Here is a 27,444-nt window from a genome sequence, read left to right as displayed (position 1 = left end):
TGAGAGAGTGTTTGGTGAGTTCAGGATTGTAAAATCAGTGAAGACTCGAATACTGTGCTTGTGAAACTGAGGTTATATGATAGTGTGCAGAAGTAGTTATGTGACTGTGAAAAAGCCAGTGAAATAACCAATGCCACATAGTTTTGTGTTGTGTCAAAAATGAAGCTGGGCACAGGGCCCCACTGACTGTAAATCTGCCACTATCAAGAGCAATAACTCTTAACTCACTCCTGAAATTCAGTTCTTTTGTCCACGTTTGGATCAAGGCTGTAAAATGGTCTGTGGCCAGATGGTCCTGGTGGAATCCAAATCGGGCATTGGTGATCAGGTAATTGGTAAGTGCCATTTAGGAGCACTGTTGGAGAATCCTTCCATCTCTTTGCTGATGATTGAGAGTAGACTGAAGGGGCTGTAATTGCTTTTGTTGTGCTTTGTGTCGACAGGATATAACTGGGAAATTTTACATTTTGTTGGGTAGATGCCAGTATTGTGGCTACACTGGAGTAGCTCAATTAGGGGTGCAGCTAATTCTGGAGCACAAATCTTCACCACTGTTGCCGAGCCCAGGGCCCTTGCTGCATCCAATGTGCTCAATTGTTCCCTGATCTCCCTGGAGTGAATGGAATTGGCTGAAACCTAGCATCTATGATGCTGTAAACCTCAGGATCGGCCGAAACGGACCATCCATTCAGCACTTCTGGCCGAAGATGGTTGCAAATGCTTCAGCCTTGTATTTTTACTCAGGTGCTGTGCTCTGCTATATTTAAGGATGGGAATGTTTGTAAAGCCTCCTCAATCGTCCACCATCATTCACGTCTGAATGTAGCAAGACTGCAGGGCTTTGATCTGATTCCTTTCTTGTGAGTTGGTTGGCTCTGCCAATGGCTTGCTGCTTCTGCTGGTTAACATGCATGCAGGCCTGTGATGCAGCTTCTCAAGGTTGGCGCCTCATGGGAAAGACAACCTGATTATCTGGTTTAATGATGTTGGTTGAAAGGTAACTATTAGCCAGGACATCAGGAGAACTCACCCACTCTTCTTTGAACTGAATTATGGCATTTTTTACGTTCACCCAAAAGAGCTGATGAGACCTCCGTTTAACATTGCATCGAAAAGATAGCACCTCTGGTAGTACAGCACTCCCTCAGTACTGTGACTTAAGAATCAGGCTGGATTACATCAGCATGCCTTTCACTTGGGCTTGAACCCATGACCTGCTATATCAGAGATGAGAATATTACAACTGAGCCAAGATTGACACCATGGCCAGGACTTTACGGGCCCTCTGCGGTGTGTCTCCCCCCTGGCAGATGCGGTGAGCCACTTAAATCTCCATTCAGTTTGGTGGGACCATAATATCCCACTGGGGGGGAGGGGCTGTAAAAACCTGGCCCAGGTTTGTTGTGCTCTGGTCATTCAGCCTGTTTCTTCCTCAATAATGTTTGTAACTAACCCCAAATTCACCCAGTGTGACAATTATGGTTTTATTTAGTGTGTAATATACCTTTAAGAATAATGCTTGTTAAGGAAGATCACATGATCTTTAGTACCCAATAGGAGAGTAGCGCAGGTTACCTCAGTAGTCAGTAGTTAGTAGCGCAGAGATAGAGTTTGAGTAGAAAGCACATATGTAGTTATTGCTGAGTACCTTGTAAATAAACATAAAGGGCAGGATTTCCTGGTTGGCATGCGGGGGCAGGACCCGCACGGCGACATGTAAAAGGGCGTGGGATGATGTCAGGTGGAACTCCCGACATCACCCCGCGTCATTTCAATATTCAGGTCGGCGGGGGCACAGCTGAATCAGCTCTGCGCCCACTGACCTGTAAACGGCCAATTGAGGCCATTCAAAAAGTAATTGCACTAGTTAAAGGACTTGCCCGTCCAACGTTAAGGTTGGCAGGCAGGCTGGGAGCCCTGGTGGGCTTCAGAAAAAGCATGAAACCTCATCCATGGGCGGGATGATGTTTCATGTAGGTTTTTAAAAATTTAATAAATAAAGTGTAATTAAAAGTGTTGGACATGTCCCAACTCACGTGACAGTGTCACATGAGGGGACATGTCAGGGAAGTTTTATTTTTCTTTTTTTAACAATTTTGAATTTGGCGCCGATCTCCCTGAGGCAGCACTTAGCCTCAGGGAGGTGAGTGCGCTCTTTTGTGCGCATGAGTGCAAGAGCACACTCTCGGCTGAGGGTATCCTCCCGCCTGCACAGGGAACACAAAGCGCTTCCTAGCGGATGTCACGCTGGGGGCACTGATTGGAGGCACGCCTGCATGCGCCCACTTCTGAACTTCCCCCCCTTTAGGGGGAAAATTCTGCCCAAAGTTTCCACCTAAGAAGTGTCTGCGGATCAACCCTATCAATAATACCAACTCGGCCACCTCTCACAATACCCAATTTATTTTTTTATGTGCTTGGTTTCTAGTTAGAATTGCACTTATTAAGAAGAAGATAATAATTTGTATAGCCATTGTAGTCAGCCGTTTTTTAATTGTTCTTTGGATGTGAGCATCGCTGGCAAGACCAGCATTTATTACCCACCCCTAATTGCCCTTAAGAAGGCGGTGGTAAATCACCTTCATGTACCACTGCAGTCCATATCTTAAGGGTACAGCCATAGTGTGTTTGGGAAGGAGTTCCAGGATTTTGACCCAGTGAAGATGCAGCCGATATAGTTACACATCAGGATAGTGTTTGGCTTAGAGGGCAACTTGCAGGTGATGGTTTTTCTGTCTGTTGTCGCTGTCCTTGTCTTTCTAGGTGGTAGAGGTCTTGGGTTTGGAAGATGCTGTTGAAGAAACCTTGACGAATTGCTGCAGTGCATCATGTAGATGGTACACACTGCTGCCACTGCATGCCAGTGATAGTTGGAGTGGAAGTTTAAAGTGCTGGATGAAGTGGATCAAGTTGGCTGCTTTATCCTGGATGTTATTGAGCTTCTTTGGTGTTGTTGGAGCTGCACTAAAGCAGGCAAGTTTTTAAAGAATTGTAACAGAATCCAGTAATGCCTATTATTTATAGTCCACTGTATAATTCTTTATTGTTTGACATCTCTATTTCTGATTGTTTCTTGCAAGTACATACAAGATCAACACTGCATTTCTCAGATCTGATCTCATATTTAATCAAGCATGTAATATGCTTTATTACATTACTTAGCATAATGATTGGAAAGTACTTGGCTTTCACTCTTGCTTGTTTTTAAATTATATTATGAAAGAATGGAAAATGTTTGTGTATAGTTTATTTTAAATTGAGAATTCTAACTGAGGGACCAAAGCCCAAAGTGCAGGATAACACCAAGCTAAAAGAACCAAGGTAAAAAGTCGCAGTAAATAAATGAGAAAAGACAACGAAATTTCTAAATAAAAAAGATTTGTAAGATGAAAGAATAAGGAAAAGGACAATACTAAAAAGGGAAAAGAAAAAGTAAAAATGAAAAAAAGTCGTACGTCATTATGCTTGCAGTCCACAAGGTTTATTCTTGCATGGAGTGAGTCAGATTCTTTTAGTAACACACAAAGTGTGATGATTTGTGAACTTTATTCATCTTTTATTCACTTTCAAACAATGGAATCACAAGCAAAACGACTGTCCCATTTATAGGAACCAACATAAAAGTTTGTTTCCTCTCAGTCAGTGTGGAAACACTGTCCACCACTGTCCACTGTCCCCAGGCCAAAGACTTGTTACAAACACATAGAAACATAGAGGATAGGAGCAGGAGTAAGTCACTTGGCCCTTGGAGCCTGCTCTGTCATTCAATATGATCATGGCCGAACCTCTATCTCAACGCCATTGTCCTGTGCTCTCCCCATACCCCTTGATGGCTTTGGAGTCCAGAAATCTATCTATTTCCTTCCTAAGTATATTCAGTGACTTGGCCTCCACAGCCTTCTGTGGTAGAGAATTCCATAGGGTCACCATCCTCTGAGTGAAGATGTTTCTCCTCATCTCAGTCTTAAACGATCTACCCCGTAGCCTGAGATTGTGACCCCTTGTTCTAGACCCCCCAGCCAGAGGAAATATCATCCCTGCAATGGAGGGCAGGGATTTTGAGTATGGAGGTCTGTAAGTGGCTGACTGCTTGGTGGACTCTGCCCTGTGTGAGGCAGCTTTTCATCCGTTAATCAGTCACCGAAGGGAAGGTGTGGAATGACCCGGGTTCATTTGATGGTGGCTATGGCGGTTTTGGCGATACTGGTGCAGGATGTGGGGGTCACTTGCAATCACCTGGAGGATTTGGCTCACCAGCTGGAGGCAGCCAGAATGACAGGAAAACTAGATCATGGGCCCAGCAAATAGTCCCTTCCACAGTGTCACAACCAATGTCTGTTACTGAAGCAGAGGAGATTTTCAGAGTTGTCTCATGTAATTGTGATTGGCATGATCAAAGATGCGGAGAATGGCCAACAAATATCCTATACAAGTTGGATGCTATGAAAGCACCCCCAATGGATGTGAGGCAGTGGGTGGATACCGATGAAGATGGAAGTGAGAATATTGTGGTTCCCTCCGGCAGCTTTGGAAAGGATCTGGCCACCTCCGATCATTCCAGAACAAAAAGAGCTTGGGAGCTTTGAAAATCATGGATTTGGAAGACATGAGTGAGTTGGCATCACACATGTTGGAGGTAGTGCAGGCTCACTTGTTGCTGAATAAGCTACAGCCTGCACCTGGTTGGAGGGGTGGGGTGGGGGGGGGGTGGGGGGTGGGGGGGGTGGGGGGGGCGTGGTGGGGTGGGGGAGGCGGCGGAGGGGGGTGGGGGAGGCGGCGGAGTTCTAGCTTTGCATACCCCAGTACGGAATGAGAAAGTAAAAAATAAGGATGGGGTTGTCTACATTGTTGATTGGATGCATTGCACCTGCAATGGGGCATGAGTGTCACCTGCCTTAAACTGCTAGCAAAATGGTGTAGCAGTACCGTGCAGCTTCAACATTCTCTCTCGTTCTTCTGCATTTAACACCAGGATGGAAAACTCAGAACAGGTTCCCAGAAGAATTGGGTTCCGTTCCACTTCCAGACATCCATCAGGATCCCACTTTGGTCCCATTGTGGGGTTGTTATTAGAATCAATCATTAAGGAGGTTATAGCTGGGCACTTAGAAGAGCTCAAGGCAATTGGGAAGAGTCAGCATGGTTTTGTGAAAGGAAAATCATGTTTAACAAATTTATTGGAGTTTTTTGAAGGAGTAACATGCGCAGTGGATAAAGGGGAGCCTGTAGACATACTGTACTTCGATTTCCAGAAGGCATTTGATAAGGTGCCACATCAAAGATTATTACGGAAAATTAAAGCACATGGTGTAGTGGGTAACTTATTAACATGGATAGAATATTGGCTGGCTAGCAGAAAACATGGAGTATGCATAAATGGATCTTTTTTTGATTGACGAGTCGTATTCCACAGGGGTCTGTACTGGGGCCTCAGCTTTACAATTTACATCAATGACTTGGATGGGGGGAGTGAAGACATGGTAGCTAAGTTTTCATATGACACAAACATAGGTAGGAAAGGATGTTGGGAAGAGGAAATGAGGAAGTTGCAGATGGCTATAGATAGGTTGAGTGAGTGGGCAAAGATCTGGCAAATGCAGTTTAATGTGGGAAAATGCGAAGTTGTTCACTTTGACAGGAAGAACAAAAAAGCAGAGTACTACTTAAATGGAGAATGGCTGCCTAATTCTGAGGTGCAGAGGGATCTAGGTGTTCTAGTACATAAGACACAATTGTTAGTTTGCAGGTACAGCAAGTAATTAAGAAGGCTAATAGAATGCTATCCTTTATTATGAGAGGGATTGAACATAAAAGTAAGGATGTTCTGCTTCAGTTATACAGGGCATTGGTGAGACCGCATCTCGAATACTGTATGCAGTTTTGGTCCCCTTATTTAAGGAAGGATGTAAATGCATTGGAGGCGGTTCAAAGAAGGTTTATTAGATTGATACCTTGAATGATTGGGTTGTCTTATGAGGAAAGATTGGACAGACTGGGCTTGTTTCCACTGAAATTTAGAAGAGTGAGGGGTGATTTGATTAAAGTATACAAAATCCTGAAAGGCCTTGACAAGGTGGATGTTGAAAAGATGTTTTCTCTTGTGGGTGAGTCCAGAACTAGGGGGCACTGTTTTAAAATTAGGGGTCGCCCTTTTATGACAGAGATGAGGAGAACATTTTTCCCTCAGAAGGTTGTGCGACTTTGGAATTCTCTGCCTCGGAAGGTGGTGGAAGTGAGGTCATTGAATATTTTTAAGGCAGAGGTAGATAGATTCTTGTTAGGCAAAGGACTCAAAAGTTATTGAGGTTAGATGGGAATGTGGAAATCGAAACACAAGAAGATCAGCCATGATCTTATTAAATGGCGGAGCAGACTCGAGGGGCCAAACGGCTACTCCTGTTCCTATTTCTTATGTTCTTATGTTCTTCTTATGTCCCAGTAGGGAATTATACACCATGGAGCCACTAAATTATGATGATAGGCTGTTATTGATGAAGTATGTAAAACAGCAAGTGGGGAAAAGAAAAATGGCGGGACCAACAAAAATGAAATGCACATACTGAAAACCATGGGCCCTGCAGATTTGATAGAGCCCCTTCCTTATTTCATGCAATTCTGAGTATACTTAACTTTACAGTCTTTAAAAAAAATCTGATTAATTAGTATATTAATTATTTGATGAAGTTAATCAACCACATGCTTGCATTAGTGCTCAAAAAACAGCCTAGTTGATGAGAGGTATGGAAGACAAAGTGAGCACATGCACCTTCCCTACCAAACTCAATGAGATGGCTAGGATTTGTATTGACCCCCATGGAATAAAGCATCGCTAAGCAACACCCGAACAATTGTCTTCATCCTGTAAACAGGTATTTTGCAGTCTTTGTCAAGGTGGATCCATAAATTATTTTGCACTTTTTCAGATGTTGTTGCATCAGCATTTTAGTTATCACTGGAAGCAGAGCAATGATCAAAGATAAAGAGTACAATGTTTAAGACATTTTGTATTAATGTTCTGTGGGGCTGCTAAATCCCATGCTTATCGTACTGTGCAGCTGGGCAGATGACTGAAGTTTTAATGATGAAAGCACTGAAATCAGTACATTAGATTCAAATGTTTTAAATATTTCACTTCAAAGGCTCATTGTATTTCTTTGTCTTCTTGGTCAGATTATTAACCAATTACACATGCTTAAGTCTAACAGGCGTTTGGTCTAATTATGTAATTGCTGTCTATGATTCAATAATTCTTTAAATTATGTGATTCGCGTGTTGCCTGGAACATAGTTATTAATGTGGAAGACTTTGTTTTCCACAGGAGAGAAACACTTTATTGGAAGATAGATGGATGCATTTAAATCATAAATAATCTTAATCATAATAAATCACAAATAAACTAAATCAAAATTGAATATATTCTTTTGAAGTCTCAACTTTGAGAAGCACTGAATTATAAAGCCCATTATGTAATGTTTTTGCTTGGCTAAAAGGTTCAGAACCCTGATAGCATGATGAATTGCGCAGATGTGCGATTTTATTTGAGAGCAAAGTTCTCGTATGGCAAAAAAGTGATCTGAATCCGAAACTAAAGCTAGAATATTTTGTAATGAATTCTCAAAGATGTCCATTCATAATTTATATAAGAGTATATTTGTGTATTCATTATGGAAAAAGTACATCTATATTTTGATTATACTGTTTTCGAGCATCAATTAAAGGTACCATTTGATTCAAATTGATTTTCATACACAACTGGCAACTGAATAACAAAGTGACATTTGCTTTTTGTTCTTGGCAAATTTGTACTCATCAAGATGAGGGATGTTAGCACTGAAGAACAGAACAATTTCTACTCCTGGTACCCAGAGTCAGCATTAAACACTTGGACCTAGTGTCACAGAGCTTGATGTAGAATAAGCACTCATTACTTTATCCCAACAAAGTTGCTCTAACCTCAGAATAAACTATCTGCTACTGCAGAGCAGTCCGAGCCTTTGCCTTAATGGACTGTAAAGGTGAATATAATTGGGCTTTGGGGGCCACATAAAAAGTTTAATTCAATGTTCCTGTTATGGCCAGGTGAGAAGTGGCAGAATTGCTTCCCTCTCCTTTTGCCTCTTGGTTGACCACAACAGGTGTTTTCAAAAGAATTTGCTCGCCAATTTAATGAATATTTAACTGTTAAAGTGCTGTGAATGTTAAAGACACACATAGTCAGGATTTCTTGTAAGCTTTAAAAGAAAAAAGTGTTTATTGTCCTAGGTAAAAATATTAAAAACGCTCAAACTCACATGTGCATCTTACACACACACACGTTATAGAGAGGGAGAATAGGTTAAATTGTTCTAGTGTGCAGAGGAAGTCAGTCATATACAGATCCTGTAGGTTGATGCGTTGGATGGTTTTAGGCTGTGTTCACTGATTTTTCTGGATTCTAAGCTGAGATCATTTAATGTCTTGACGAAAGTTCTCTGTCTTTGCCTGAAGTCAGCAGATGTTTGGTTTACATTGAAGATGCTGCCTGCGATGTTTGACTGGTCAGATGCAGGCAGGGCACGCGCTTGCAGAATGGCTGGAGAGGGAGAGAGAGAATAACGATTGATCTTCTTGCTGTTACCCACTCATAGGGCAGAATTTTGCCCTTGTCGGGCAGGCCCAGCAGGCGGGCCCAGGAGCAGGTGGGAAACCGAACGCTGCCTGTGATTGGGCCCCGACTGTGATTTCATGCTGGCCATTAATGGCCAGCCAGCGTGAAATGTGGGTGGGGTGGGGGCTGGGGGAGTGAGAGTGCTAAAGTTCACGTATGCGCACAGTAGAAGCTCCCTGAGGCATAGAGCTGCTTCAGGGAGCTGAAGATTTTTATCAATAAAAATAAAGATTTTTAAAATAATGAAAATCTATTGTTTAAAGTTCATATTTATGTGACTGTCACATGAGCAGGGACAAGTTAAATATGAGTGCAAAAAGTTTTTATTTTTTATCCGCCCGTGGATGAGATTTTGCCAAAAACGCAAAGGCTGCTTGGCCTTTTCGCCCATCAAACGGTTGGATGGGCAGCGAAAAATTCCAATCAATTAGTTGATTAAGGGCCTTAATAGGCTACTTAATTGTCGGCGGGCGTACTACTGACTCCTGTGCACACCCGCTGCCCGAAATATCATGCGAGTGCGCAATGACACTCGCCCGACGTTATTGCACGTCATCTTAAGCTCGAGTGTGTTGGGTGCACACTGGCACGCCGAGCGAAAAATTCTGGCCATGGTCTGTCTGTCTCTGAACCTGGAAAAACAGTTTTCTTTTTAACACAAAGGGTTAGCTTGCTATCGCATGACCTCTATTCACAAACTAGCCAGTTATAAAATATGGTCATAGCAAGCCAGGGAACCCTCAATCCAGGTCCATTGTTTAAAGTGATTAGATTAAATGGTCAATGGAGCCCCCCCTTTCTCAGCTGGGGTCCATGGTCCAAAGTGATTGAGTTTAATGGATTGGTCCACACCCACCTAAATAAACAGATTATGTCTGCATGACAGAGTGAGTGGTTCAGGAGATGGGCCATTCACACTCCTTTAAGCTGATTGTCCTGGTTTGCTACTTCCAGACAGCACAACTCCTTCATGATAGCTTGCAATTTGCAAGATGAAGTTGTATAAATGTTCAGCCATTTTAAGCACTGCTGTTTAGGTGACACTGTTGTCAGTATTTTTAAAACTTATTCTGCGGATTCAGCCCACACAGAAAATGCAGCCCTTTTTGACATAAAACATGGTTTTATAACAGTTCCCACTGATTATCATCCATCTCAAGTTGCAGATAAAAGGATTTATTCACCAATCGGCAAGAATTAAAACAGGCTTTTCCAAACCTGCAGACTCTCAAAATTGAAACAAAAATCTCCTGGTACTGGACACAGTTGCACCGGGCATGACAAATATCAGAAATTTGGGTGGGGGTCATCCCTGTAAAGGAACCTGCCTGATTTTCCTTCCATTTAAATCAGTAGAACAGTGAACTTTCAGACAGTGGTGTCCATGTAGTGATACAGGCTGCTTGCACTGATACAACGGCATTTAGGATCAGCAGAAAGAGTTTTCATTCCATCAAAGTGCAGGTCTTATGTAACCATCGGAACTCCCTCATGCAGGCATTTGCCCAGGTACCCAGGAAGCTAGCACACCGCATTTATTTGATACCAGCCCACAGTTTCACCATTATTTAAAGGCAGTGCTGTCCTCAATGGGTGTAGCTTGGATGACCAGGGAATCCTCCTGGACCCATGACATCCTTGCTGAATCCTAGAACCATGGATGAACAAATATGTTCAATATTTGCAAAATATTTGCCTCTACAAACGTACAAATTGAGGATACAATGGGAATCCTGAAACAAAGGTGCCAATAGTAACACCCCCATGATGGGTGGGAGAGGGTCGGAGCTAAAAAAAATTTTAAATGGTGAATATACCCTAACCCACTGCACCTACTGCCATTTTTACGATGCCAGATTGATGGCATGCTTGTGTTATGTCTTAGGGAGGCAAGCCACTTCATTGAAATATTTTAAATTAGCTTTCCACAGTACAGTTGGTAGCATGATTGAATTTTAACAACAGTGAACTGGGTTTCCCAGGGCTCAGCAGGAAAACAAATGTTAGAGCTGCTGGCTCCTGCAGGCTAGTGCTTTTTTTACACCGCTCCTTGTGGGCCAGGCTCACACCTGGCTCAACAAGCACTCCTTCAGCCTCATTTGTGATGCAATCGGCCATGGCCTTGCTGGGTTAGTCCCACTCCCCGGCTATCACATTTGCCTGCTCCTTCCCCGCCTCCCTGAAAATATCGCATCAAGGATTCCAGTGTCCGCATCAGTCCATGAGGAGGCTGCTGTCTGGTCCTGAACGTATAGTTCAAAATAATACAACAATTTTTTCCCCCCAGTTGTCTTGTATAATTTTATTGAGTGTTCTTCCAAGCTACACTGCTATTGTTTATCAAGGTCAATTTGATGTTTCAAAGAATTGCCTCTTGAGTGCATAGTCTCCACAAACACATGTGCCAAAATCTGAAAAAAGGTGTCAAGTAGGGTCCTTTTTAAGGAAGACATAGTTCTGAAACCAACAAAATGTGATTCTGATTAACCCCGAGATTCACAAGTAGACAAGGAAGCTTACATTGGATATTCAGCCAAGCAATCACTAACTAAACAGTCTTTCAAACTCTCAGATTGCTATTTTGTTATTTGACTGAGAACATTTTTTTTGATGAAGGAAACCCTCATTTATTAAAGAATTTACCTTTTAAAAACAAAGTAAATTTAATACAAAAACAAAATTACCTGGAAAAACTCAGCAGGTCTGGCAGCATCGGCGGAGAAGAAAAGAGTTGACGTTTCGAGTCCTCATGACCTTTCAACAGAACTTGAGTTCGAGTCCAAGAAAGAGCTGAAATATAAGCTGGTTTAAGGTGTGTGTGTGGGGCGGAGAGAGAGAGAGAGAGAGAGAGAGAGAGGTGGAGTGGGGGTGTGGTTGTAGGGACAAACAAGCAGTGATAGAAGCAGATCATCAAAAGATGTCAACAACAATAGTACAAAAGAACACATAGGTGTTAAAGTTAAAGTTGGTGATATTATCTAAACGAATGTGCTAATTAAGAATGGATGGTAGGGCACTCAAGGTATAGCTCTAGTGGGGGTGGGGAGAGCATAAAAGATGTAAAAAAAAAAAATTTTTTTTTAATATAATGGAAATAGGTGGGAAAAGGAAAATCTATATAATTTATTGGAAAAAAAGAAAAGGAAGGGGGAAACAGAAAGGGGGTGGGGATGGGGGAGGAGGCTCACGACCTGAAGTTGTTGAATTCAATATTCAGTCCGGATGGCTGTAAAGTGCCCTTAGTCGGAAGATGAGGTGTTGTTCCTCCAGTTTGCGTTGGGCTTCACTGGAACAATGCAGCAAGCCAAGGACAAACATGTGGGCAAGAGAGCAGGGTGGAGTGTTAAAATGGCAAGCGACAGGGAGGTTTGGGTCATTCTTGCGGACAGACCGCAGGTGTTCTGCAAAGCGGTTGCCCAGTTTACGTTTGGTCTCTCCAATGTAGAGGAGACCACATTGGGAGCAACGAATGCAGTAGACTAAGTTGGGAGAAATGCAAGTGAAATGCTGCTTCACTTGAAAGAAGTGTTTGGGTCCTTGGACAGTGAGGAGAGAGGAAGTGAAGGGGCAGGTGTTGCATCTTCTGCGTGGGCATGGGATGGTGCCATAGGAGGGGGTTGAGGAGTAGGGGGTGATGGAGGAGTGGACCACGGTGTCCCGGAGGGAGCGATCCCTACGGAATGCCGATAGGGGGGGTGAAGGGAAGACGTGTTTGGTGGTGGCATCATGCTGGAGTTGGCGGAAATGGAGGAGGATGATCCTTTGAATGCGGAGGCTGGTGGGGTGATAAGTGAGGACAAGGGGGACCCTATCATGTTTCTGGGAGGGAGGAGAAGGCGTGAGGGCGGATGCGCGGGAGATGGGCCGGACACGGTTGAGGGCCCTGTCAACGACCGTGGGTGGAAAACCTCGGTTAAGGAAGAAGGAGGACATGTCAGAGGAACTGTTTTTGAAGGTAGCATCATTGGAACAGATGCAACGGAGGCGAAGAAACTGAGAGAATGGGATGGAGTCCTTACAGGAAGCGGGGTGTGAGGAGCTGTAGTCGAGATAGCTGTGGGAGTTGGTGGGTTTGTAATGGATATTGGTGGACAGTCTATCACCAGAAATTAAGACAGAGAGGTCAAGGAAGGGAAGGGAAGTGTCAGAGATGGACCATGTGAAAATGATGGAGGGGTGGAGATTGGAAGCAAAATTAATAAATTTTTCCAATTCCCAACGAGAGCATGAAGCGGCACCGAAGTAATCATCGATGTACCGGAGAAAGAGTTGTGGAAGGGGGCCGGAGTAGGACTGGAACAAGGAATGTTCCACATACCCCATAAAGAGACAGGCATAGCTGGGGCCCATGCGGGTACCCATAGCCACACCTTTTATTTGGAGGAAGTGAGAGGAGTTGAAGGAGAAATTGTTCAGCGTGAGAACAAGTTCAGCCAGACGGAGGAGAGTAGTGGCGGATGGGGATTGTTCGGGCCTCTGTTCGAGGAAGAAGCTAAGGGCCCTCAGACCATCCTGGTGGGGGATGGAGGTGTAGAGGGATTGGACGTCCATGGTGAAGAGGAAGCGGTTGGGGCCAGGGAACTGGAAATTGTTGATGTGACAGAGGAATCAAGGATGTAGGTTGGAAGGGACTGGACAAGGGGAGAGAGAAGGGAGTCAAGATAACGAGAAATGAGTTCTGTGGGGCAGGAGCAAGCTGAGACGATCGGTCTACCGGGGCAGTTCTGTTTGTGGATTTTGGGTAGGAGATAGAAGCGGGCCGTCCGAGGTTGGGCGACTATCAGGTTGGAAGCTGTGGGAGGGAGATCCCCAGAGGAGATGAGGTCAGTGACAGTCCTGGAAACAATGGCTTGATGTTCAGTGGTGGGGTCATGGTCCAGGGAGAGGTAGGAGGAAGTGTCTGCGAGTTGACGCTCAGCCTCCGGGAGGTAGAGGTCAGTGCGCCAGACAACAACAGCACCACCCTTGTCAGTGGGTTTGATGACAATGTCAGGGTTGGACCTGAGAGAATGGAGTGCAGTAAGTTCAGAGAGAGACATGTTAGAATGGGTGAGAGGAGCAGAGAAATTGAGACGACTAATGTCACGCCGACAGTTCTCAATGAAAAGATCAAGAGGAGGTAAGAATCCAGAGGGAGGGGTCCAGGTGGAGGGAGAATATTGGAGATGGGTAAAAGGATCCGTTGAACTGGGAGAGGACTCCTGCCCAAAGAAGTGAGCACGGAGACGAACTCGGCAGAAGAAGAGTTCAGCATCATGCCGAGCCCGAAATTCATTGAGGTGAGGGCGTAAGGGTATGAAACTAAGTCCTTTGCTGAGCACTGAACGTTCAGCATCGGAGAGGGGAAGGTCAGGGGGTATAGTGAATACACGGCTGGGGTTGGGATTGGAAGATGGGGTGGGGACAGAGGGACAGGACGGGGTGGAGGGTCCTAGATGGGTGTTGGTGTCGATGAGTTGTTGGAGCTTGCCTTCCTTAGCACTTGAGAGAAAGAGAAAAAGTTTCTTGTTCAGGCGTCAGATGAGCCGAAGTAAATTTAATGTTGTTCGCAAAAAGGATAATGCACAGTTCACATTGGTGGATACATTTCTGCACTATATTCTGCCAATTTCTCACTTTTTCATTGTCTAACAATGAATTATTAAACAACAGATCGAATGACTTCATAGCCTTTGAAATATGCAGTGCATATTCCTATTGAAATGAGGGAAAGAGAATCAATAAATTGTGCTTTGATCTCATTGAGGGTGACAGATTGCATTGGAAGAAGATGTTATTCAAAAAGTTTTCTCAAACTGACAACTATTATCTCTCATGGTAATGAAGGCGAAGGTTTAAAGAAAGATTGAAACTGGATGGAACCAGTTAACAATTTCAGTGAATGCCTTGACTTCAGACCTGATAGGAAATGTCCAAGCAAGGAACATTGGGAAATACCACCGGGGTTGTTGTTCAGTATCAGACTTCAATGTAGGCTAGCAGTTATCCATCCCTATAATGTTATAAGTCTGGAGGAATGTACTTACTTAACATAGTGCATAAATCCTGTACTGGAAAGCAAGTCATTTGCAGCCTTAGGTAATTTGTGAGGGATAGTCAGCAGACTGGACTTCTGAATTGGATCTGATGGCTCCAATCTGTGCTAAATCTTCACTATCACTGATTTATACATCAAACATTGGCATCTTATCCCTATCATGAAACAATGGACACAAGATTCTAAATTTTACGATTGGGTGTGTTACGGACAGGAATGGGAAAGAACTGAAACCCTTGTACCCTTCCCTTACCATCCATAATCAGTGTTTTTTTTAAAGGAAGAGGTGCGTGTTTCTTAACCCTGAGTGTGTGGACAATTTGAATAATCAGCAGCAAGCTTGTCATGGATTTAAATAAAGAGGGTTATTTATTCACATATTCAGCCTGAAAATCTAATGCTTCGTCACTCACCCAACCACACAACACACACTTGAGGAAAGTACAGTTAAGGAGAATAGTGCACTTTTACAAGTTATAAACAAAAGAATAGTTCATGTGATTGGGTCATTTCAGAAAACACACAGTGTAAGGCCTGTTGAAGAAGTGGTTTTTCACTCCTGAGGCATAGTTAGGTGAAGTGGTATGCTAGAGTCTTTGTAGGATTCTCTCAAAGAGATGGACTCTTCAGGTAATGAAGTTAGTTATCTGTAGCCTTGCTACCAGGAGGTCAGTTTGCTGTATCGGTGGAGTTGAAAAGGAGCATGCTTAGAGACTGTACACTGTTACCATCTCCAGTTTTTAAGACATAGATGTTGCTGCACTTTCTGCTGCTGCTGTTGTGTCTCTTGCAGGCAGCGCTTAAAAGATTAAAAAAGGAAAACCTCACAGTCCCCTTTTCCAAATAAGGCATTGAGCTTCAGTTGATTAGCCGCAACCTGGGCTCTTGTTTGCAGACATACATCCTAGGAGTTTGAGACAATCACCATCTAGTTTCAAACGGCCCAATTGGGTCAGGAGTGCAGTTTGGGTGGTCTCAGGATATGGGTATTGGCACTTCTCAGTCTGGAACATGCTCTTTTGTCCTTTTGAGATAGTGTGACAATTTTTGAATCCACAGGCCAAAGCAGGTCATATTTTGCAGCTTTTTATTTACCAATTTTCAAAGAAAGGTCAGTTCCAGAAGATTCCACACTGAGTACAGCTCATGTTTTTAAAGGTTATGAATAGGACATGCCTTTATCAGACCACTGGTGTAAGCTCAACCAGAAGTGGGATGGTCCTACATTGAATGTGTACATTGAATAGCTCAATGTTACTTTCATAATTTTCTGGGACTCCTGCCAAGGAAAATGCACATCTTGTTGTTGGGTGAAAAAGAAATCGTGTGCTGCTGTCAGATTTAAAGGTAGAAGGGTATTCAAGGTTGGCAAGGTAGCCCCCTTAATTTTGTAAAGATGATTGTAACCAATCCTTCAGGGAACAAAATGCCTTCTTTCTCTAGCAGGTGCAAATAAATGCTGACTTGGAAAGTGATGTGCAGGAAGGTGGCGGGGTGGGTGGGGGAGGGGTGGAAAGGATTCTTTAGGGCAAGAGGAGCAAAGCAAAACCTCCAGGTAAGTTGCCCAACAAGAATGCAGGAGGTGATGACCAATGTGAATGCCATCATGTACCTAGAAACAATATAGAAAGAAGTTTAATGATCTTACCAGGTCAAGCAAGGTAACAGAACAGTTACCTACCATTAATTCAGTGTACTAAATACCCATGACTTAAAATATATCTCCCCTCACAATGTCTGAAATTACTTTCAATATTTGATATGAATGCCTACATTCCAGAGTGCAGTTCACAGGATGATATTTACAGGGTTTTTTTTTAGCAACCACTCGAGTAGCCTGATGGGGTCTCAGTTTAAGAACGCATCTTAAAAATGGCACCTCTAACAATGCCTCACTCCCTTAGTACTGCACTAAAATGCCTTGTGCAGTAGACCTCCATCTAAGAAGTGACTTGGGGACCAGTTATTGCCTCCTCCTCCTTCGAAGCACAGATTACAGCTCTGGCTGCAGTAGGTGAGCGATTGCACAACAATCTGCACGGCAGCTTTAAGACCCTCGGGTCCAGGTTGCAGGCCTCAAGGCTATCAGAATTTGTTAGCTGCCATTAGACAAGCCATGCCACTAAATTGTATGGATATGGATCCAGAGCCCAGTGGAATGAAATGACTGGAATGGATCTGTCTGAGGATGCCACTTCCCATGACAGCAGTGCATCCCGTTTTCCTCCTCAGAACATCAGCCATACACAATCTTGTGAAGCAGCCACTGCGCGGGGAGGCAGGGCTGCAATATATTCTGGCAGTCTTATTCCCAATTGCAATAGGGTAGCCATGGAGAAGATATTTCTATTTGTGGGGGACTCCAAAACTAGTGGGCATAAAAATAAGTTGGTCACTAATAAATCCAATTAGGAAAACAGGGGAAAAAAAGCTTCTTTGCCCAGAGGCTAGCTAGTATGTAGAATTTGCTACCACATAGTTGAGGTGAATAGCATAGATGCATTTAAGGCGAAGCTAGACAAGTACATGAGGAAGAAACAAATAGAAGGATATGCAGATAGGGTTAGATGAAGTAGAGCAGGAAGAGGTTCATGTGAAGCATAACCACCAGCATAGGCCAATTGCGCTGCTGTAAATTCTATGTAGTGCTCAAACTTTTGGCCACTCTCCACTGATCCTGCCAAAAGCCACCTCTTATACATGCTGTTTTTACTTACCCTGAGTGCATTCTGAATATAAAAAGCAGAAAAATTTCAGCACTAGTGTCAGCCACTTAAATATATTTAAAAACCAGGTGCATGAGGATTCAGTGGGCAGATTATCGGAAAAGCTGAATTGCCGATTGTGAATTCAGGTGATTGGCTTTTGGGATGGAAATCAGGGGATTTGCTGGTATAGAAATACCAAAAATGGATGGAATGTAAAGGCCCTTTTTCCTGATGTTGCTGCACTAACACTAGTAATAAACGTCTGACTGACTTGCAACTGGACTCCACATGCAGCTGCATCCTTTAGCCTATAAACTCACACAACCAGGGATGGGCGAAAAGACAAAAGGATGTTGCTCCTTCACTACTGCCAGGTGCTGATCCTTTGTGAATCCTTGAATCATTTTATCTAGCACATTAATCGAAACAGTTATGAGGCAGATTTTTTGTGCAGCAACTCGACACAGATCAATAATCAATAGAATCTAAATTACATTGCTAACAAACCCGTGTGATCGGAGTATCGCTGTGCCAGTGATGTTTGCTACATTTGAATTCATATCATTGAATACAATGAACACTAATGCAACAACAACTTTAACATAGAAAGACATTGTTTCACAGCGATGTCATCAAACAAGACTGACGCCAAGCCAAAAGAGCAAAATTGGCTGGAGTGGACTGGGAAAGGAGCTTAGCAAAAAAAAAAAACAGTTGATGAGCAATGGGAGACATTTAAGAAACTAGTTCATGACTCACAACAAAGATATACCCCAGTGAGGAAGAAGGATTCTAGGAAGGGAGTAAACGATGGTTAACCAAGGAAGTTAAGGATAGAATCAAAGTGAAAAGAAAAACATAAAATGTGGCAAAGGTTAATGGTAAACCAGAGGATTGGGAAAGTTTTAAAACCCAACAAAAGATGACCAAGAAATAAATAAAGAGGGAGAAAATAAACTTTAAGGGTACACTAGCAAGTAATATAAAAACAGACAGTAAAAGTTTCTTCAAATATATAAAAAGGAAGACAGAGGACAAAGTGAACATAGGCCCCTTAGAGAATGAGGCTGGGGAAATAATAATGAGGAACCAGGGAATGGCAGAGGATTGAATAAATCCTTTGCATCAGTCTTCACGGTAGAAAACACTAATAGCATTCCAAAAATACTAATCAAGGAGCAAAAGGAGGGCAGAAAATAAATACAATAGCTATTGCTAGAGAAAAAGTGCTAGGGAAAATAATGGGGCTAAAGGCCGATAAGCCCCCTGGACCTGATGGGTTGCATCCTAAGATATTAAAGGAAGTAACTACAGAGATAGTGGATGCACTGGTAGTAACCTTCCAAGAATTCTTAGATTCTGGAAAAGTCCCAGAGGATTGGAAAACTGCCAATGTAACATCCTTATTCAGAAAGGGAAGGAGACAAAAAACAGAAAACAGGCCAGCTAGCTTAACATCAGTCATTGGGAAAATGTTGGGAAATGCATAATATAATCAAGTAGAGTCAGCACGGCTTCATGAAGGGGAAATCATGCCTGACAAATTTATTAGAATTCTTTGAGGTGGTAACAAGCAGGATAGATAAAAGGGAACCAGTAGATGTAATATATTTGGATTTCCAAAAGGGGTTTGATAAGGTACCACACACAAGGCTACTTAATAAGATAAGAACCCGTGATGTTGGGAGTAGTTTATTAGCATAGATTGAGGATTGGCTAACTAATTGAAGGCAGAGAATTGGGATAAGGGGGGCATTTTCACTATGGCAACCTGTAACTAGTGAAGTGCCACAGGGATCAGTGTTGGGGCCACAATTATTTACAATATATATTAATGACTTAGATGAGGGAAGTGAATGTACTATTGCCAATTTTGTGGATGACAGAAAATAGGTGGAGAGGCAAGTGGTGAGCTTGACACAATGAGTATTCATAGGGATATAGACAGGTTAAGTGAGTGGGCAAAAACTTGGCAGATGGAATATAATGTGGGAAAGTGTGAGGTTATGCACTTCAGCAGGAAGAATAGAGGACCTGATTATTATTTAATTGGAGAAAGACTGCAGAAACCTGCAGCACAGAGGGATTTGGGAGTCCTCGTGCATGAATCACAAAAAGCTAACACACAAGTTCAGCAGGTAATAGGGAAGGCAAATGGAATGTTGGCCTTTATTTCATAGAGAATGGAATATAAAAATAGGGAAGTCTTGCTAAAACTATACCAGACTCTAATTAGACCACACCTAGACTACTGTGAACAGTTTTGGTTCCCGTATCTAAGGAAAGATATACTGGCATTGAAGGCAGTCCAGAGAAGGTTCACTAGGTTGATCTGGGTATGGAGGGATTTTCTTATGAGGAGAGGTTGAGTAGGTTGGGCCTGTACTCATTGGAGTTTAGAAAAATAAGAGGCAATGTTATTGAAACATATAAGATTCTTAAGGAGTTTGACAGGGTAGATGCTGAGAGGTTGTTTCCCCTTGTGGGAGAGTCTAGGATCAGAGGGCATAATATGAGAGTAAGGGGGCGCCCACTTAAAACAGAGATGAGGAGGAATTTTTTCTGTCAGGGGATGGTTAATCTGTGGAATTCTTTACTGCAGAGATCTGTAGAGGCTGGGTAGTTAAGTATATTCAAGGCGGAGATAGACAGATTTTTAATCAATAAGGGAACTGAGAGTTGTGGGGAAAAGGCAGGAAAGTAGAGTTGAGGATTATCAGATCAGCCATGATCTCATTGAATGGCACAGCAGACTCGATAGGCCAAATGGCCTACTTCTGCTCCTACGTCTTATGGTCTTATGGTCAAGCCAAAGAAAGAGACAAAAAGTGACAAAAGTTTGGCTGTTCTTAACAGAGGGGAAAGAAGCAGAGAACTGGCCCCCAAGGAATTTTAGCACCAAATTGTAAAATGCTTTCCGATGCTCTTTTATGTGATATGTGCTGTGTAAATTTAAGCTGTTACTGAAGCCTATGGCACCATAAACTGATGTGAGTTACAACATTCCGCAGAAAAGAAACTTTTAAAGAAAATAATAAACCATCATTCTTATAAAGATACGCCTGGACTTGTTCTGTGACATTTCCATCCATCAAGAAGAAACTTGCCCCTTTAATTACTGATAATTGTTTCAGAAGTTTAATTAAACCTCCTTTTGGGCTGCATCTGCAATTGAAGTATTTGAAGCACCATGTGGTGCCAGATGTGCAGAGTTACTGACGGAACAAAACTCAGATGCCAGCAGTTTAAACAGAAACCAGCAGTTCCGGGCCTTGCAAGAGCCCCTGCTCCAAAATGACATGTTCAACACAATCACAAGTATTATATTTCACCGTCCGTTTATCAAGAACTATTTCCGAGATAAAAGCAAAATACTGCGGATGCTGGAAATCTGAAACAAAAACAGAAAATGCTGGAAGAACTCAACAGGTCTGGTAGCATCTGTGGAGAGAGAGACAGAGTTAACGTTTCGAGTCCATATGACCCTTCTTCAGAGCTGAAGAGAAGTGGAAATGTGATTAAATTTATACTGTTTGGGAAGGGTGGTGGTGGGGGGTTGGGGGGGGGGCGGTGGGGGGGTGTGTGTGTGTGGGTGGAGCAGGCGAAGCGTTCAGTGTATAACACTGAGCACACAGGATTAAGTATGCTTGCACAGAGGGTCATACATACAGTTCAAAAAAGGGGCGAGAACAAGGTAAATCAGGAAACAGTGCTGTCGAGCTTGGTATTTGGAGCCTGTGAACTGTGGAGGATGCGACAAGTCTGCTGATACACTGCAGTCTGTGTGCTCTCCAATACAGGACTGAGAGCCAAGAAATGGGAGTGCAGAGCTGAACTGATCGAAGTCACAATAAACATACACACCGCACCTTCAGCCAGCACATTAGCAATTCCACAATTGTGCCTCGGTGACATCAGTTCACAAAATCAAACACCCCCAACTTTAACGCGGTCATGTGTTTTATTTTCTTTCTTCTTTAACTTGCTGAGGGTGGGTGTGGGGGGGATGGTTTTGCTTGTCCCATCTGTCAGTGTGATGTCTGCTCCTGTTGCGGTGGGTACATGTAGCAGGCACAGCGAGATTGCCCACCCTCAGGCATGGAAATCTCTGTATTAAAGTCAAGCGGAGCGCCACCTGTCAGGCTACCGAAACAGCTTGTTGTGACAGGTAAACTGTCAAATCGGCTGTGTAGTTAATGAGATTCTTCTCACTTAGTGAGCAGGATTCAAATTGTTTAATATAATCTCAGCATCAGCACAATTTACTCGACTGAAGTGCATAACCAGACAACAAATATTTGTACTTTGGGACAACATTTAGGGAGCAGCACTTTTTAAGGTTTATAGATCCATTATTTTCTCATTAAGCAGGAAGTAACTCTATATTTTCTGTCACCGGATTATTGCTGCAGCATTGTTCTTCATATATTTTATTTCTGATATTATCTGACCTTCCTGCTCTGTGATATGAATGTTACTGTAGCTCCCTCCCCTCCTGAGGTTATGGTCCACAGGGGATGTATGCTTCCAGAGGAACTACCAATCCTTCGGTACCTCATCCAGGTTCTGTATCGCTATAGGGGCACAGGATTTAGGAGCAGGTGAAGGTCATTTGGCCCATCGAGCCTGCTCCACCATTCAATAATATCATGGCTGATCTGATTGTGGTCTCAATTCCATTTTCCTGTCTGCCCCTGCAGCCCCCCAGCATCCCCACCACTGCCCCACACACACTACACCCAATTCCCTTGTCTGTCAAAAATCTATCTAACCTAGCCTTAAATAAGTTCAATGACCCAACCTCCACTACTTTCTGGGGAAGAGAATTCCACAGACTAATGACCCTCTGAGAGAAAAGGAAAGTTCTCATCTCCATCTTAAGAGGGAGATCTCTTATTTTTAAACGGTGTCCCCTCGTTCTAGTCTCCACCACAAGAGGAAGTTAGTGTCAGGAGGCAATTTGACAGTAGAGGGCGCCATGCCTGAACTTGATTCTCAAAAGACGTTCCAACACACTTTCCAGCAGGGGTCACTGGGTATTTACTTCATATTTCTAACTCAGGGACAATGGAGAAGGCAGTTCCCCAACCACTGCCCTGGCTGAGATCAGCTAATTCAGCACAGACTGTACATCAGGATTAGGGTTAGGGCCTAGTACTTTCCATTCACAAACAACCCCAATTGTACAGCCTGTTTCAATGCTTTCTGAGTAACTTACACCATGACTCTATTTTTAATCTGTGCCCTGGCATATAAACCCTTCACCATAATGAAGAAGTCGCCTGGACCAAATCATGCAAATGACCTTCACAATCTTGAAATCATCACCAAGGTCGCTTCTATTTCAAAGCAAGACTTGCATTTATAAAGCGCCTTTCACAACCACAACATGTCTCCAAGGCTTTTGCAGCCAATCAAGCGCTTTTTGAAGTGTAGTTACTGCCGTAATGTAGGAAATACTGCACCCAATTTGTGCATGGTAAGCTCCCACAAACAGCAATGTGATAATGACCAAATGATCTGCTTTTGTGATGTTGAGTGAGGGATAAATATTGACCAGGATACCAGGGATAACGCCACTGTCTTTCTTTGAACACTGCATTTGGAATTTTTATATCCACCTGAGAATGCAGGTGGAACTTCAACTGAATGCCTCATCCAAAAGGCAGGGGCTTCAACAATGCAGCACTGGATTATTAGCCTAGATTATTTGGGCTCCAGTCTGGGAGTGGGATTTAAATCCACAACCTTCCAGGTCAGAGTTGAGAGTGCTACAAACTGAGCCACAGTGGACACTGCAAGATCAAAAAGATCCAATATCTCAAACTTGCTTCAAAATTTAAGTTACTGAATCTTGAGATTTTTTTGGTTCACCTCTGTATCCTACCTAAAATGAACAATATCCTAAATTAACATTTGCAAGTGTTTTATTTTCAGTTAAAATTGTGCTTTCCGAAGGTTATTTTAGCTCAAAGCACCAAGATTGCAGTGATAAAGCTACCTTGGGTTTTAGAATAACTTAATTCTGGAATCAATGCTTATTTCGTGTCACAGCAGGAAACAAACAAAACTGTTGCGCTGGGAGAAACAGTGAAAACGTGCTATAAGAACGCAGCTGACTGCATTCCACAGTGTAAACAAACTTCGAATCAGGCACTGACTGCATTGTACTCACAAAAAACATGGGTGGACGATTCTGCTGTGGGGAGCTGATTATTATTGTGTAAATATGGAAAGGTAGTATTGAGCATTTGCTTTCTAGTGCCTCTATTGCTTCCCTGTCCCTATAATGGAGCAGGGGATTGGCTAGTAGATTCTCCTCAAACTGGATAAAGTATAGTTTTCTTTTATTCATTCCTGAGATGTGGGTATCACTGGCTAGATCTGCATTTACTGCCCATCCCTAATTGCCCTTGTCAGGGGGCATTTAAGAGTCAACCACATTGCTGTGGGTCTGGAGTCACATGGCAGCCAGCAGATTTCCTCCCCTAAAGGACATTAGTAAACAGGTGGGTTTTTACAACAATTGACAATGGTTTCATGGTCATCATTAGACCTTTACTTCCAGATTTTTATTGAATTCAAATTTCACCATGGATGGGATTTGAACCCAGGTCCCCAAAATGTTGCCTTGGGGGTCTCTGGAATATCAGTCAAGTGACAATACCACTATGCCACAACCTCCCCCTCAGTTGTAACTAAAGAGGTAGTGGCTTTGTCCTTTGACAAGAAGAACTGGGTAGCAGCTGCAGGTTATTTTCAACATCGTGTCACATGCAATTTTGTTCATGGCACAATGGTACTCCAACTCTTTAACAATGATTTCAACATGATGCAGCGTTCGACAAAAACAGGAAGGAAAGTTTATCGAACACTTTTTAATGAAAAAGACAGTTCCCTTTTAACAGTAAATTATTGAACATGAAAGCTGTGAAGGAAATAAAACTAGCAATCATCAGCTTTTGGGAAACAAAATGTTCTGCGAAAACTATGGTTCAAAGAGATCTACAGAGATCCAGCATCTGGATGTTAGATGAAAGTCAGATGGCATTTAATACTGAGAAATATATGCAGTGTATTCTATTGCTAAAAATAGCTTGCATATAATTTTGAGAAACCTATGAAAAGGGCCAATGCCCACAATGTAAGACACTATCGAGGTTAAAAAGGGCAGGAGAAAGGACAATATGATTTGAAAAGCAGGATTGGCCTTTCATCCTGCCAGTGGGAATAGAAAAGTTGGCCAGATAAGAATGTGGAACTCAACTCATTGTCATACTATGATGTTATTGGGATCCCCCCGATTTTAACTGGGAAAGATGGAAATCCTAGCAAGTGGCCAAGCTGCTGAGTAAATGCCAGTGTAATTAGCCTCAGAAACTGACTGACCAGAGCTGCTGCAGGAATTTAAAGGAAACCTGCCAGAAGGCAGAAGATTGCCAAAGATTAATAGCAAGGATTAATATTAATGGCTGGTGACTGTACCACTCGGGGCACATGTTGGGTACCCATTAAAGAGAGGAATCTGGAAATACCAACTTGTGGGTGATAGGGTGTACCGGGGTCTATCAGATTGAGATTGCCAGTGTACTCACCAGCCCATTTCATAAAAAGATAAGTAAGTCCTGCCTATAGGTTTTCATATCTTTGGGGGTGGGGGCGTGGCAGGCCACTTGTGCACACTGATTGGCAAGTTTGCCTTCACTCACTGGAGCGGGTTCCCTGGTCAAAAACAAGGGAGCTCCCACCCCACAAGGCCCACCCCACCCCAGCGCCCCCCCCCCCCACCCCTCCCCTCCCCCCCACCACCCCCCACCCCCGCCCCCCCCCCCCCCCCCCCCCCCCCCCCAACCCCCACCCTCCAGGGGCATGGTAGAACATTTATGGAGTAGGCCAGCGGGAGTGCATTAGAAAAGCAGCAGAGTTTTGGCCCCTAAATCGAGTTAAATGGCCTGATTTCCAATTGACAATGAGGTGGAAAAGCCAGAGAAAGGCTGCTTTATTGTATTTACATTCAGGATAAAATGTACACTGACATGGCGCAAATCAACCTCTTCTTTCCTGTGCTGTCCTCGTCCTGTTTTTCACTTTTAAAGCTTTTCACAAAGGAAGGACTGAGGCAATCAAGAATCTGCAACAGAATTTTCCTAATTCTAAGGTTGATGCATCCAAGGCAAGCAAATGACCTGTGGAGGAGGGAGTTAGAGACGATTATATGTTTTCTTTTCCATCAAAGCATACAAAATATATGAGAAACAAAATTACATTATTGATATGTTTTGTCAGAAAACAAAGTTTCATTTCTCTGCAGTGATTTACACTTCATCTTTTTACAATGTATAAAGGTTGGAAAGGTGATAGAAATTAATTTCCTTCGATTTTAGTATGACTGGAAACAGCTCAAAGGCTTATTGAAGGTACTACTCATGCTGAGATTTACATGAGAAGGAAGTTTTGGGAGTTAACTGTTCACCAGCAACCTCACCAAAGTGAGTCCCAGGAAATGGAGCACTACATATGTCTGACATCAGTGTTAGGGTCAAGCAAGGTTAGATGGTTCATGCCTTTGATTCATGCTGGCCTTGTCCTCCGACAATGTCATCATTGCACCCTCGGTATTTTTCCACTTTGCTTTCTCAGTTTGCGATGTTGTGCTGTTGGGCTAGATTTTCAACTTTCCATCTGGGTGGACAGCTGGAGATGCAGATTGGCTGTCCGTTACACAAACTGCCTGATTTTCATTTTGAGGGAAATCGCACGGTGCCATCTGAGTGATAAGTTAAAAATTTACCCTGTTGCCTCACCCTATAGTACAGTTCTGCAAACAACGGCTTCCTCCAGTATCTTTCATCAGTGGCTGTTCTTCATATGTGGCTCTGGATGGTGAGTGTTAACAGGTCATTCCATTCCAAGGGACATCACAATTGATCCCAATTCTCTCTTTGTCTAATGTCCACACAAGCACACCTTCCTGTTGGGATCTCAGTACAGCATTCACAAGCTGAATTATTGGATGTTTCTTCCCCTCTCTAGCTATGTGACATTAATTAATTACTTCCCTGACAGATTTTCATTAACTCAACTGTAAACAGATTTTAAAGCTAGGAAGTTTTGGCTTAGCACCACACCATACATTGAACCGGGGTGCTGGTGTCACTGAATCTTTCATCAGATTTCTGTTTACCAATCTGGTAAAATATTTCAGAAGACACTTTCTTTTCTACACAGTAAAAAATGCAGACAGAAAGATATATTAAATGTGAATTGATTTTTTTCAGTGTTTCAGCCCTCATGTGTTTTACCCCTTGTGAGCCATGATCTTACTCATATGCTTGGTTTATGTGCCTGGTTCTGAAATGCTTCACTTGTCAAAGGTGACTGCTAGGATAATGCATGATATGTAGAATATCTCATCCTGTGGCTAACTCTGATGTACTAACATCAATACCAAGAATCTATTCGTGCTTATTGCTTCCTGAGACAGAATTGGGCTCAATTGTAATGCCTCTTTCATAGGCAGCTAATCTGCTATGCCAGTTATATGCTCAACCCCGGGTTGTTGCCAGATAATATGGTGACACAGAATTGCCACTGACACATGCTCCAACAGCATGCTCCTACACCTTTCCTTGCAAGTTCCTGCTGGAGGCCAACTCATAATGGTGCCCATTCGTCTCTTGAAGCATCTCTGACTTCTCTGAATCCCTTTCTTCTGGTTGTCTTTAGCCATCCTCAAAGTGACTGCTTTCTGGAGTACATTCTACTCCAAAAACTCCATGGCACTACTGGGAGCATTCATAACGGGTGGTCCTACTAAACTGCAGTGTTATTGACTGTCATTGCATCCCTGCTGATGGGCTCTAGGATCTTGCTTTTTGAGACAATTGGGCAATGATTCAGAGATTACCACTGCAGTTTGAGTTGATATTTCTCTGTTTAATCACATCCTTGCCATAATGACTTTCACAGCTGATTGCTTGGAGCTAAGTGACAATGCAATACATTATATTGAAGAACTAGACCTATATTCCCAGGTAATTCAGAAAGGATGA

At 43.0% G+C, this 27,444-nt stretch overlaps 1 pseudogene; it reads left to right on the top strand.

The window, feature by feature from the left end:
- The first annotated feature begins 289 nt into the window (after positions 1-289).
- LOC121288705 lies at positions 290-27,225 on the top strand (annotated as a pseudogene).
- Positions 27,226-27,444: the final 219 nt, after the last annotated feature.

This window comes from Carcharodon carcharias, chromosome 2, assembly GCF_017639515.1.
Source record: "Carcharodon carcharias isolate sCarCar2 chromosome 2, sCarCar2.pri, whole genome shotgun sequence".
NCBI lineage: Eukaryota > Metazoa > Chordata > Chondrichthyes > Lamniformes > Lamnidae > Carcharodon > Carcharodon carcharias.
Note: the sequence above shows the minus strand (reverse complement) of the source record. Positions and strands in the feature narration are given on the sequence as shown.